Source organism: Eriocheir sinensis, chromosome 39 (assembly GCF_024679095.1).
Source record: "Eriocheir sinensis breed Jianghai 21 chromosome 39, ASM2467909v1, whole genome shotgun sequence".
Lineage (NCBI taxonomy): Eukaryota > Metazoa > Arthropoda > Malacostraca > Decapoda > Varunidae > Eriocheir > Eriocheir sinensis.
Window position 1 is genome coordinate 2091424 of NC_066547.1, and position 10536 is coordinate 2101959.

A 10536-nucleotide genomic window follows, 5' to 3' on the forward strand; every position below is an offset into this window, starting at 1 on the left:
ATATATATATATATATATATATATATATATATATATATATATATATATATATATATATATAAATTTTCTGAGTCAGGACCTACAGGTAGAGTAACTGTTTGGGGTTTTGTAGGTTAGGTTAAGTTTAGGATATCTTCAAACACATGAGTGCCAGCATCTTATGGTATAAATCAACAAAGAATGACCTCACTCTGTTGTATAGAAAGTCTCCTCACACCTCACTCCTTCACTGTCCCTCCATAGAAAGTCTTATATAACATTGTACTCCAGATATTGTCACTCTCTACCCTATTCGATTTGCCTCCATCACGGTCACTACAAAGGCTCTCGTGGTACTCAATCCTCCATGAAATTCTCCTACGTGTTCCTGATTCCGTGTTTCCCCTCCGCCCTGGGATCTATTTTCTTATTTAGCCCACGCCCTGAGCCACTTAGCGAAGGTCTGGCGCTCTGTGAAACCAGCTTAGCGTTCTGTGGTTTGTCTGTGGCTCGCGGCGATAAGTCTCCATTTACCTCCCCTCCTTCTTTCCTTGCACCCTGAAACACCCACGCGGGGACTGATTCTCTAAAGGTCAAGTTAGGTTACCCTTTAAAAGTCTTATTCAACGCCATGCTTTCTTATTTTTCTTTCTACTTTCTCTTATACTTGTACCTGATCCTCTTATATGTATCCTCTTCTGTTTATACTTTCACTTCTCTATAATAGGTTAAGTTAGTCTCTCAGAAGTCTTATTTAACGTCCTGCCTTCTCGTATTGCTTTACTTATTTTTCTTTCTACTTTCTCTCATTCTTGTACCTGATCCTCTTATACGTATCCTCTTCTGCTATGTATGACCCTGTATACTCTGTTTATATTTTCACTTCTCTATAATAGGTTAAGTTAGCCTCTCATAAGTCTTATTTAACGTCATGCCGTCTTGTATTGCTTTATATTTTATCTAATACCTTATCCTCTTATATTTATCTCCTTATACAATACATGTCCCCTATATATATCGCATTATAGACATACTTTTGCTTCTCTTATGAAAGGTTAAGTTAGCCTTTCAAAAATCTAATTCAATGTTATACTTTCTCATTTTACTTTCTACTTTCGCTTATTCTTATTCCTTATCCTCGTATACTTATTCCTAGTAAACATATCCCTTTATCCTCTTCTATTTTTACTTATATTACTCCCATACTTTATATTTTAACATTTTTCTCATCATTCTTTTCAATTTTCCCGTTTTTTTCTACATGATCCAGGGAGCTTGCAGGGATTACGTGTCCCCGCGATGCTCTTTTGTTTAATCGCCTGTACTCACTCGCATTATAAGCTTTGCACCCTTTCCCCCGGCTACATAATCGTCCTCCTCGTGACTCTATTATGCCATCCCGTAATGAATATAAGCTCCCCCTGAACCCTATCGCGCCATCTCCTGATAAGCGTATATTTGTGTATGCTCGCTTGCCACCACCAGGGGTTATTTTTTCTGTTTTATGGTAAGAGTCTATTAATATATTATGTTGCTCTATCCTCGACGCCTACATGTTGCCCTTTCATCCTATTTACGTGTTTTTCAGCCTCCCTCTTTTTCTCTTCTCCCATAAGCTTCTTTACATCAATATTGCCCCTATATATAACCTGTTTCTCTCCTTTGTTTTCTCTATAAAAAGATTCATGTATATATTGTTTCTCTGTCCTATACGCGTTCTGCATCTGTTTTCTCTATGTTCTCTTCAGAGCACCGTATATCAGGGTCTTTTGTTGATGTTATTATGTTGGGTTATTTTTTTCTATGTTTTATGGTGAGAGTCTATTAATATATTTTGTTGCTCCTTCCTCGACGCCTACATGTTTCCCTTTCATCCTATTTACGTGTTTTTCAGCATTCCTCTTTTTCTTCTCTTCTACTATAAGCTTCTTTACCACCGTTGCCAGATTATCGTACTCAGACCATAGTATTTACCAGTTTCTGACGCCTAACTATTGCCAAGAAACATCAGGAGCTAACTCTTTTAACTATAACTATAAATGAGTTTCGTTATTGGAGCCCAGAAGACAGTTTTGGGGTAGGAAGTCGAGAAATATCCTAAGCGGCTGAGTACGACAATCTGGCAACGTTGCTCTTTACATTAATATTGCCCCTATATATAACCTGTTTCTCTGTATTCTCCCTTGTTTTCTCTATAATAAGCTTCATGTATATTCTGTCTCTTTATTCTATACGTGTTCTGCATCTGTTTTCTCTATGTTTTCTTCGGAGCAGCATATAGCAGGATTTTTTGTTCATGTTTTTTTTTTTTCCCTTGCTGTATAAAAAAGGTGCTAATTATGTATATACCTTTTCCAACCCATTCGGTCCTTTTGATCCACTCTGTCCCCTCAAATCCTTTTCTACTACGTTTTCAAGCACGCCTACTCCATTACCTTTGACCTTCCCACGAAATCCTCTGTACGATTTCCCTTTTTCCTCCCACATAAGCATTTAATCCCTGTACTGTTCCCTCCTTCCTCCTTTATACTATGTAGGCTTCAATACTTCAGTTTGCGCACTTGGACCCACACGAATTCCCTAACAAGGCTATCATGTTGTCATCGCTAAGCCTCTACGTTTGTCTCCTCTAAGCCTCTCCGTTTACCTGTACTTTAAGGATAACAACCTCTCTCGCTTTATCCTTAGATTATACTTGAGTCTCCGCGTTCCTCTCCAAAGGGTCTTCTTCAGGGTACTTTTACGGGTGGCATATGTGGTTGGGAACTGTCTGTGGTGCCTCGGTCGGATTTTTTTTATAGTAACGCCTCTGCTTGACTCATACAGTGCTATACGACCCCTGATTCTATATACTTGACCCCCAGAGAGAGAGAGAGAGAGAGAGAGAGAGAGAGAGAGAGAGAGAGAGAGAGAGAGAGAGAGAGAGAGAGAGAGAGAGAGAGAGAGAGAGAAAGTGGCCTGGAGGTGATGTGGTCTAGTGGCGTGAGTGTGACTATTGACTCTACAACTTTGGGAGAGAGAGAGAGAGAGAGAGAGAGAGAGAGAGAGAGAGAGAGAGAGAGAGAGAGAGAGAGAGAGAGAGAGAGAGAGAGAGAGAGAGAGAGAGAGAGAGAGAGTAAATAAAACCCCCAAAAAAGAGAATGGAGGTAGGAGAGAGGCGGAGGAAGGAAGTGGAGGAAGGCAGAGATGAAAAGGGAGACAGGAAGTCGCGACATTAATGTGAAAACCTTGGGCAAGGCCTGAAGGGAAGGGGGGAGGAGGAGGAGGAGGAGGAGGAGGAGGAGGAGGAGGAGGAGGACGAAAACGAAGAGCAGAAGGAAGAGAAGGAGCAGGAGAAGGAGGGTGAGAAAGAAGAAGATGAAGGAAAAGAAAGAAGAAGAAGAAGAAGAAGAGAGGGAGGGAGCGAGGAAAGGGGGACAAAAAACTGAATCAAGGAAGAGAGAAAGAGGAAGAGGAGGGGATTTTAATGGGGAGGGTAAGAAAAGTATAAGGAGGGGAGAAGGAGGATGAAGAAGGAGAGGAGGAGGAGGAGGAGGAGGAAGAAGAGGAGGAGGAAGAAGAAGAAGAGGAGGAGAAAGAGGAGGTAAAAAGTTGCGTGGGAGGAAAACTGGGACCAATTTTTAGGAAGAAATGTGAACAGGGCACACACACACACACACACACACACACACACACACACACACACACACACACACACACACACACACACACACACACACACACACACACACACACACACACACACACACATTATCAATACGTATACTTTTAACTGCGTCAGAATAATAACCTTTACCGTGACACTGTAGAGGGGAAGAAGAAGAAGAAGAAGAAGAAGAAGAAGAAGAAGAAGAAGAAGAAGAAGAAGAAGAAGAAGAAGAAGAAGAAGAAGAAAAAGACAAAGAAGAAGGAAAACGAGGATGATAGTCGTGATTCTAATGAAGATAATAATGTGCAATAAAAGAAAAAAAACAAGAAAAATAAGAAAAATAGAAAATGAAGAAATAAAAATGTCAAACGAAGGTAAACAAAAGAAGATGAGCGGAAAAGAAACCTTAGACAAAGTAAAAGGCGAGAGAGAGAGAGAGAGAGAGAGAGAGAGAGAGAGAGAGAGAGAGAGAGAGAGAGAGAGAGAGAGAGAGAGAGAGAGAGAGAGAGAGAGAGAGAGAGTTGTGGGGGCGCTTTACCTAATCTCAATTCAGGGACGTGTTATTGAACCGTGTGTGTGTGTGTGTGTGTGTGTGTGTGTGTGTGTGTGTGTGTGTGTGTGTGTGTGTGTGTGTGTGTGTGTGTGTGTCTCTCTCTCTCTCTCTCTCTCTCTCTCTCTCTCTCTCTCTCTCTCTCTCTCTCTCTCTCTCTCTCTCTCCTGTCGATAAGTCAATTTCGTTATATATAAGAAATGGCTCCCACCGCTCCGATGATGAAATATTAAATGACGTTATCAACTTATTTTCTCCCTCAATTTAGGTTCCGTCAACTCTTTTTCGGGTATTGACTCTCTCTATGTATCTATCTCTTTCTATCTATCTATCTATCTCACACACATACGAACGCATACACAGGCTGACGGACGGCCAATCATCTTCCCTTATAGCCTCTTCTCCCCTCTGATTGGCTGCCTCTGTGTGCCTGTCTGTCTGGGTGTCTGTTTGTAGGTCTGTGTGTGAGGAGGCTTGTCTGTTTGCCCTCCTGGCTGCCTGTTTGTCTGTCTGTCTGTCTGTCTGTCATTCTCTTGCTGTTGTTGTTGTTGTTGTTGGTGGTGGTGGTGGTGGTGGTTGCGGTATTGTTATTGTTGTTGTTGTTGTTTATGTGTTTGTCTGTATCATCTGGTGACTAGTTTTTGGTTATCTTTTTATGTATGTATGTATGTATGTTTGTATGTATGGTAGTGTGTATTTAACTCTATCTATCAAGTATCTCTCTCTCTCTCTCTCTCTCTCTCTCTCTCTCTCTCTCTCTCTCTCTCTCTCTCTCTCCCCTCCGCTGGGAAGTAGGCGAGAGAAAAGAAAACTGCCGAAAAAAGGAGTTAAAAAGTTTCCAGGAATTTATTTAAAACTCATGAATAAATGTTAAATATGGCGCCCCACTTGAGAGAGAGAGAGAGAGAGAGAGAGAGAGAGAGAGAGAGAGAGAGAGAGAGAGAGAGAGAGAGAGAGAGAGAGAGAGAGAGAGAGAGAGAGAGAGAGAGAGAGAGAGAGAGAGAGAGAGAGAGAGAGTAGGAATGCCATGTCCAGTTATAGCGATACTCTACTTGGTGCAACTATGTATGTATGTATGTATGTATGTGCGTGTGTGCGTTACGAGGTGTGAGTGGCTAGAGTAAACAGCTGTGAGGGATGAGCGAGTGTGCAAACAGGTGTAAGTGGCTGTGAGGGGTGCGAGGAGGAGAGGGGGAAGGGGTGATGAGTGGCTGGATAACATAGGTGAGCAAAGGTAAGCATAGATGGACGGTCAGGCAGGTATACACGACGGGGATTGGCGCAGGTGAAGGTTGGTCAGGTATGGTAGATTGCGCCAGGTAAGGTTTGGTTTAGCTATTGAGGAAGCTTGGTGCCGTTAAGAAGGAGGATTTTGTTAGTGGCAAGGGTAGTGATAGGTGGACGGCCAGGCAGGTATACAGGACGGGGATTGGCGCAGGTGAAGGTTGGTCATGTACGGTAGATTGCGCCAAGTAAGGATTTGTTCAGGTAGCGAAGAGGATAATGGCAGCAAAGATAAGGTAACGTTAGGTAACATTGCGTAAGGAAGCTACATGAAAAGGGATTCACACAGGTAAGAACTGGGCAGCTATGGTAGATTACGTCAGATAAAGATTGGTTCAGCTAGTGAGGAAGATTGTAGCAGCTAAGGTAAGGTAAGGTAAAGTAAAGTAAGGTAAGATATGGGAGATTGCGTTAGATAGCTACTGGAAGGGGATTGGCTACATTAAAGATTGGTCTAGTATTTTAGATTGCGTCAGGGCAGGATTGGTTTAGGTAGCAAGGAATATTCGGGCAGCTAAGAATGAAGATTGAGGTCACTGACATGGTAGTTTTGATTAGTAGAAAAGGTTTGAATTAGCTAGAAAAAGATGGTCAGCTGTTGGAGATTAGTTCAGTTAATTGACGCAGAGGACTTTGTTAGCTGAGCAGGAAGAATAGATCAGTCACAAAGGATTAGGTCAACTTAGGATGATTATTGGGTTAGTCGAAAGAAATTGGGTCAGTCATTGAAGATTGGGTCAGCTAAAGAAAAGGGTTGTGTATGCTAAACACGAAGGTTGAGAATGAGAAGGTTTGGTAAGATTTGAGGTAAAGAAGATTAAGTTAGTTTTAAAAAGTTGCTCGGGTCAGTTAAGGAAGACTGGGTTAACTGAAGAAGATTGGGTAAGCTAAACAAGAAGAGTGGATCAGGTATAAAGAAGATTCAGTCATCTTAATAAGGTTGTTTACGTCGGCTACAAAAGATTGGGCCAGACAAAGAATTAAGATTGGGTCAATTTCAGGGAGTTAACTGGGTCAGCTAAGGAAGATTGGGTCCGCTGAGGAAGATTGGGTCCACTGAAGCAGATTGGGTCAGCGCGCCTTGAGAAGAACTCGCTAACCTTTGCATTTTACATTTTCATAAATTTCCAGTTTTACTTCTCGCTAAAACGTGTTCATAGCGTTTCCATGGTAATGTTTGTCCCTCCCGGGTTTTCAGACGCTCCCAGGACCAATCGTTTAGAGAACTGCAAGATATGTGTGTTTTCTTTTTTTCTCTTCCCGGGTAAACTGCGCCAACTCAGAAACCATTTTAAGATAACCGAAAGCTGGTTTATTATTTTCTCTTGTATACAGTGTTACGTGGACGCGTCGCACTATTCAGGTGTTTCAGTATTATCTCAGTATATAATTATAGAACTGCAAGGTATGTTTTTTCTTCTTCTTCTTCTGGGTAAACTGCTCCAACTCTGACTCCTTTCAAGATAACATTAAGTTGGTATAATAATTTCTCCTCTATTAAACTTTATGAATTCACGTCTAACTTTACAGGTATTTCAGTATATAATTATAGAACTGCAGGATATGTTTCATTTTCTTTCTGGGTAAGCTGCTGCAACTCTGAAACCTTTTTAAGATAACCAAAACTTGGTATGATATTTTCTCTTTTTTATAAAGGTTCAGGTACGCGTCTAACTTTCCAGATGTTTCAGTATAGTAGTCTAGTCTTATACTTCTCTTATGTAAGGTTAAGTTAGCCATTCAAAAATCTACTTCAACGTCATGCATCTTCATTTTACCTTCTACTTGATCTTGGGTACAGTGCCGGAACGTTTCTCTTTGTGTCGTTCGGTCTTGTCTTAATCTTCTCTTATGAAAGGTTAAGTTAGCCTTTCAAAAATCTAATTCAACTTCATGCACCTTCATTTTACCTTCTACTTGATCTTGGGTACAGCGCCTAAACGTTTGATGTCGTATTGTTTGATCTTGAGTACGCTGTCTTAACGTTTGCTGTCGTACCGTCTAGTTGTGGGTACATAAACAGAAGGGCTTGAAACGTTTGTTGTTGTATAGCTCAAAAGAAAGTATAGAATTCATGAATGTGGGTCAGAGTGTGTTGTTGCTGTATCGTTTGGTCTTGGGTACTCTATCTGAACGTTTGTTGCTGTATCGTCTAATTGTGGGTACGTTAACAGAAGAGGTCGAAACGTTTGTTATTCTGTAGCTTGAAGGAAGAGACAAAAGAAAAGCGTACAGTCCTTGAAGATGGGCCAGAGCGGTGTTGTTACTGTATCGCTTTGTTTTAGGTTTTGCTGTATCCTTAAGTCGTGGGTAGTTTGTTATAACCCTTTGACTACGGATTTCCTGCAGTCAGACCTCACTAAGCTACAGAAATGGAACAAAAAGTGTCTGCTACGATTCAGTGAAGAGAAATGTAAAGTCCTGCACCTTGGGAGGGGATATCCAGCATACCAATAAAACATGGGAAACACTCCACTATCCACCACAGAGGCAGAGAAAGACATGGAGTATAGTTACCAGGATACATGCAGTGAAAGCCAAATCCGTACCAATCGCAGCGGACGGGCTAAGAGCTCGAAACGGTTGTTGTTCTATAGCTTGAAAGACGGTAAAAAAGAACAGCACAGAATCCATGAATATGAGTCAGAAAGGTGTTGTTATTATATCGTTTTGTTTAGGTTTTGCTGTATCGTTAAGTGGTGGGTACGTTGTTATAAGAGCTCGGAACGTTTGTTGTTCTATAGCTTGAAGGAAGAGAAAAAAGAATAGCGTAGAATCCATGAATGTAGGTCAGAGCTGTGTTGTTATTTTTACGTCAGATTTCGTGTACGGGGTTTTTATTATTCTTCGGCTCGTCTCCTTTTGCCATAAATGTAAAATGTTCCCCGTCGTTCAAGAATACGGCTCCGAAAACATGGAAAATCTGTCTGGTTGGTTGGACTGCTGGGCGCGCAAACACACACACACACACACACACACACACACACACACACACACACACACACACACACACACACACACACACACACACACACACACACACACACACACGTACACACACACACACACACACACACACGTACACACACACACACACACATTCCCGGAAAACCTAACGAGTCAGTAACGGCCAAGAGCCAGAGAGAGCAAGCAAGAAAACGCTCCGATCCCTCTAGTCAGTAAAATCCAGTTTAGAAATCAGTAAAAATTGGGAAAAAACAGTGAAATCAGTAAATAATATGTAAAAATCGGTAAAAAATCAGTAAAAAATCAGGGGAATTCAGTAAAATCAGTAAAAATCAAGAAAAATATCAGGAAAGTCAGTAAACATCGGGAAAATCAGGAAAAATCACTTAAATCAGTAAAATTTCAGGGGAGAATCAATAAAATCAGGGAAAATCAGTAAAAAATCAGTAAAACTCCGTAAAAATCAGTGAAAAATCAGTAAAAAATCCGTAAAAATCCGTAAAAATTAGTAAAATCAGGGAAAAATCCGTAAAATCAGTAAAAATCGGGAAAAATCAGTAAAATCAGGAAAAATCAGTAAAGAGAAAAGTCACTCCTCCAAGAACCCGATCAGTGAGTCAGTATGAGTCAGTTAGAGGACACGGGTCACCCCAGAAGCTTTGTGAGTCAGTAAGTCAGTAAAAATAGCTAAAAAAAAGCTTACTGATTCCACTTCAGTCAGCTTATCAGTCACCAAGTCAGCAGTAAGTCAGCAGGTAGATTCATGTCCCTCTTCCATTATGTAAATCAGCAGGTATTGTCAGTCCACCCCATTCTTCTAATTAGTCAGCGAGTCAAGTAAGTCCGCACAGTCAGCAAGTCAGTCAGCACCAAGATTCATGTCCCTCCCTCATTATGCAAATCAGCAGGTAGTCAGCCAACCCCATTCATCATATCCGCCAGCGAGTCACGAATGTCAGCAGGGTGACTGATGGCCCCACCTGCATTCCGTACGTCAGCAGGTAGTCAGCAGGTGAGTCAGAACTTAGGGCTACTCAGCGGTAGTCAGCGGATGACCTTCAGGAGCAGTGAAAGACCAATATATTGACTGAGGCGGCGGCAGGGAGCGAGGGAGAGAGGGAGAGAAAGAAGTGAGGAAGGAGAGGGAGAGGGTGGAAGGGAGGGAGGGAAGGATTTTATGGGTAGTGAGTAAGGAAGAAAGGAATAGTGGGATGGAGGGAGAGAGGGAGAGAAAGAAACGAGGAAGGAGAGGAAGAGAGAGGGAGAGGGAGGAAGGAAGGATTTTATGGGTAATGAGTGAGGAAGAAAGGAATGGAGGGAAGGAGGGAGAGAGGGAGAGAAAGTGAGGAAGAAGAGGGAGAGAGTGGAATGGAGGGAGGGAGGGATTTTATGGGAGAGAGAAAGAGTAAAAGAAAGAAGTGAGGAGAGCGGGAGAGAGGGAGTAAGGGAGGGAGAGAGGGAGGAAAAAACTTGAATAGGAAAGGAAGGAGAGAAAATTGATGACGACGTAGAGAGAGAGAAGGAATAATAATGAAGGAGGGAGGAAGGGAGAGAGAAGAGAGAGGGAAAGGAAGGGAGGGATTATGGATAGTGAATGATGAAGAGAAGGAGGAAGGAAGGGAGGGAAAAACATGGAGAGAAAATTGATGATGACATGGAGTGCAAGAGAAGGAATGATAATGAAGGGAGGAAAGAAGGAGAGAGGGAGGGAGAGAAGAGAGGGAGGGAAGGAAAGAAGAAAGGAGAAAGTAATTGAGAAAGATGACTGATAATTACAGAAAGAGAGGAAATGAGAGAGAGAGAGAGAGAGAGAGAGAGAGAGAGAGAGAGAGAGAGAGAGAGAGAGAGAGAGAGAGAGAGAGAGAGAGAGAGAGAGAGAGAGAGAGAGAGAGAGAGAGAGAGAGAGAGAGAGAGAGAGAGAGAGAGAGAGAGAGAGAGAGAGAGAGAGAGAGAGAGAGAGAGAGAGAGAAGAGCACATTAGCGGATCAGTGAGTCAGCAGAGATCAGCAAGATAGGACAGAGCCTGGAGATGAGCAGGAATCAGCAGTCAGGAATGAGGTCAGCAGAAAATCAGTAAAAATCAGCAGCGCGCGTAGAGTAGCGTTCA

At 42.0% G+C, this 10536-nt stretch overlaps 2 protein-coding genes across 3 annotated transcripts in view; one reads left to right on the forward strand and one right to left on the reverse strand.

Moving 5' to 3' along the window:
* LOC127008867 (nucleolar protein dao-5-like) overlaps positions 1 to 10536 on the reverse strand; it is a 52424-nt gene that overhangs the window by 22460 nt on the left and 19428 nt on the right. The window lies entirely within an intron of this gene.
* Positions 1 to 10536, forward strand: part of LOC127008865 (coiled-coil domain-containing protein 102A-like) — a 59548-nt gene that overhangs the window by 14279 nt on the left and 34733 nt on the right. The window lies entirely within an intron of this gene.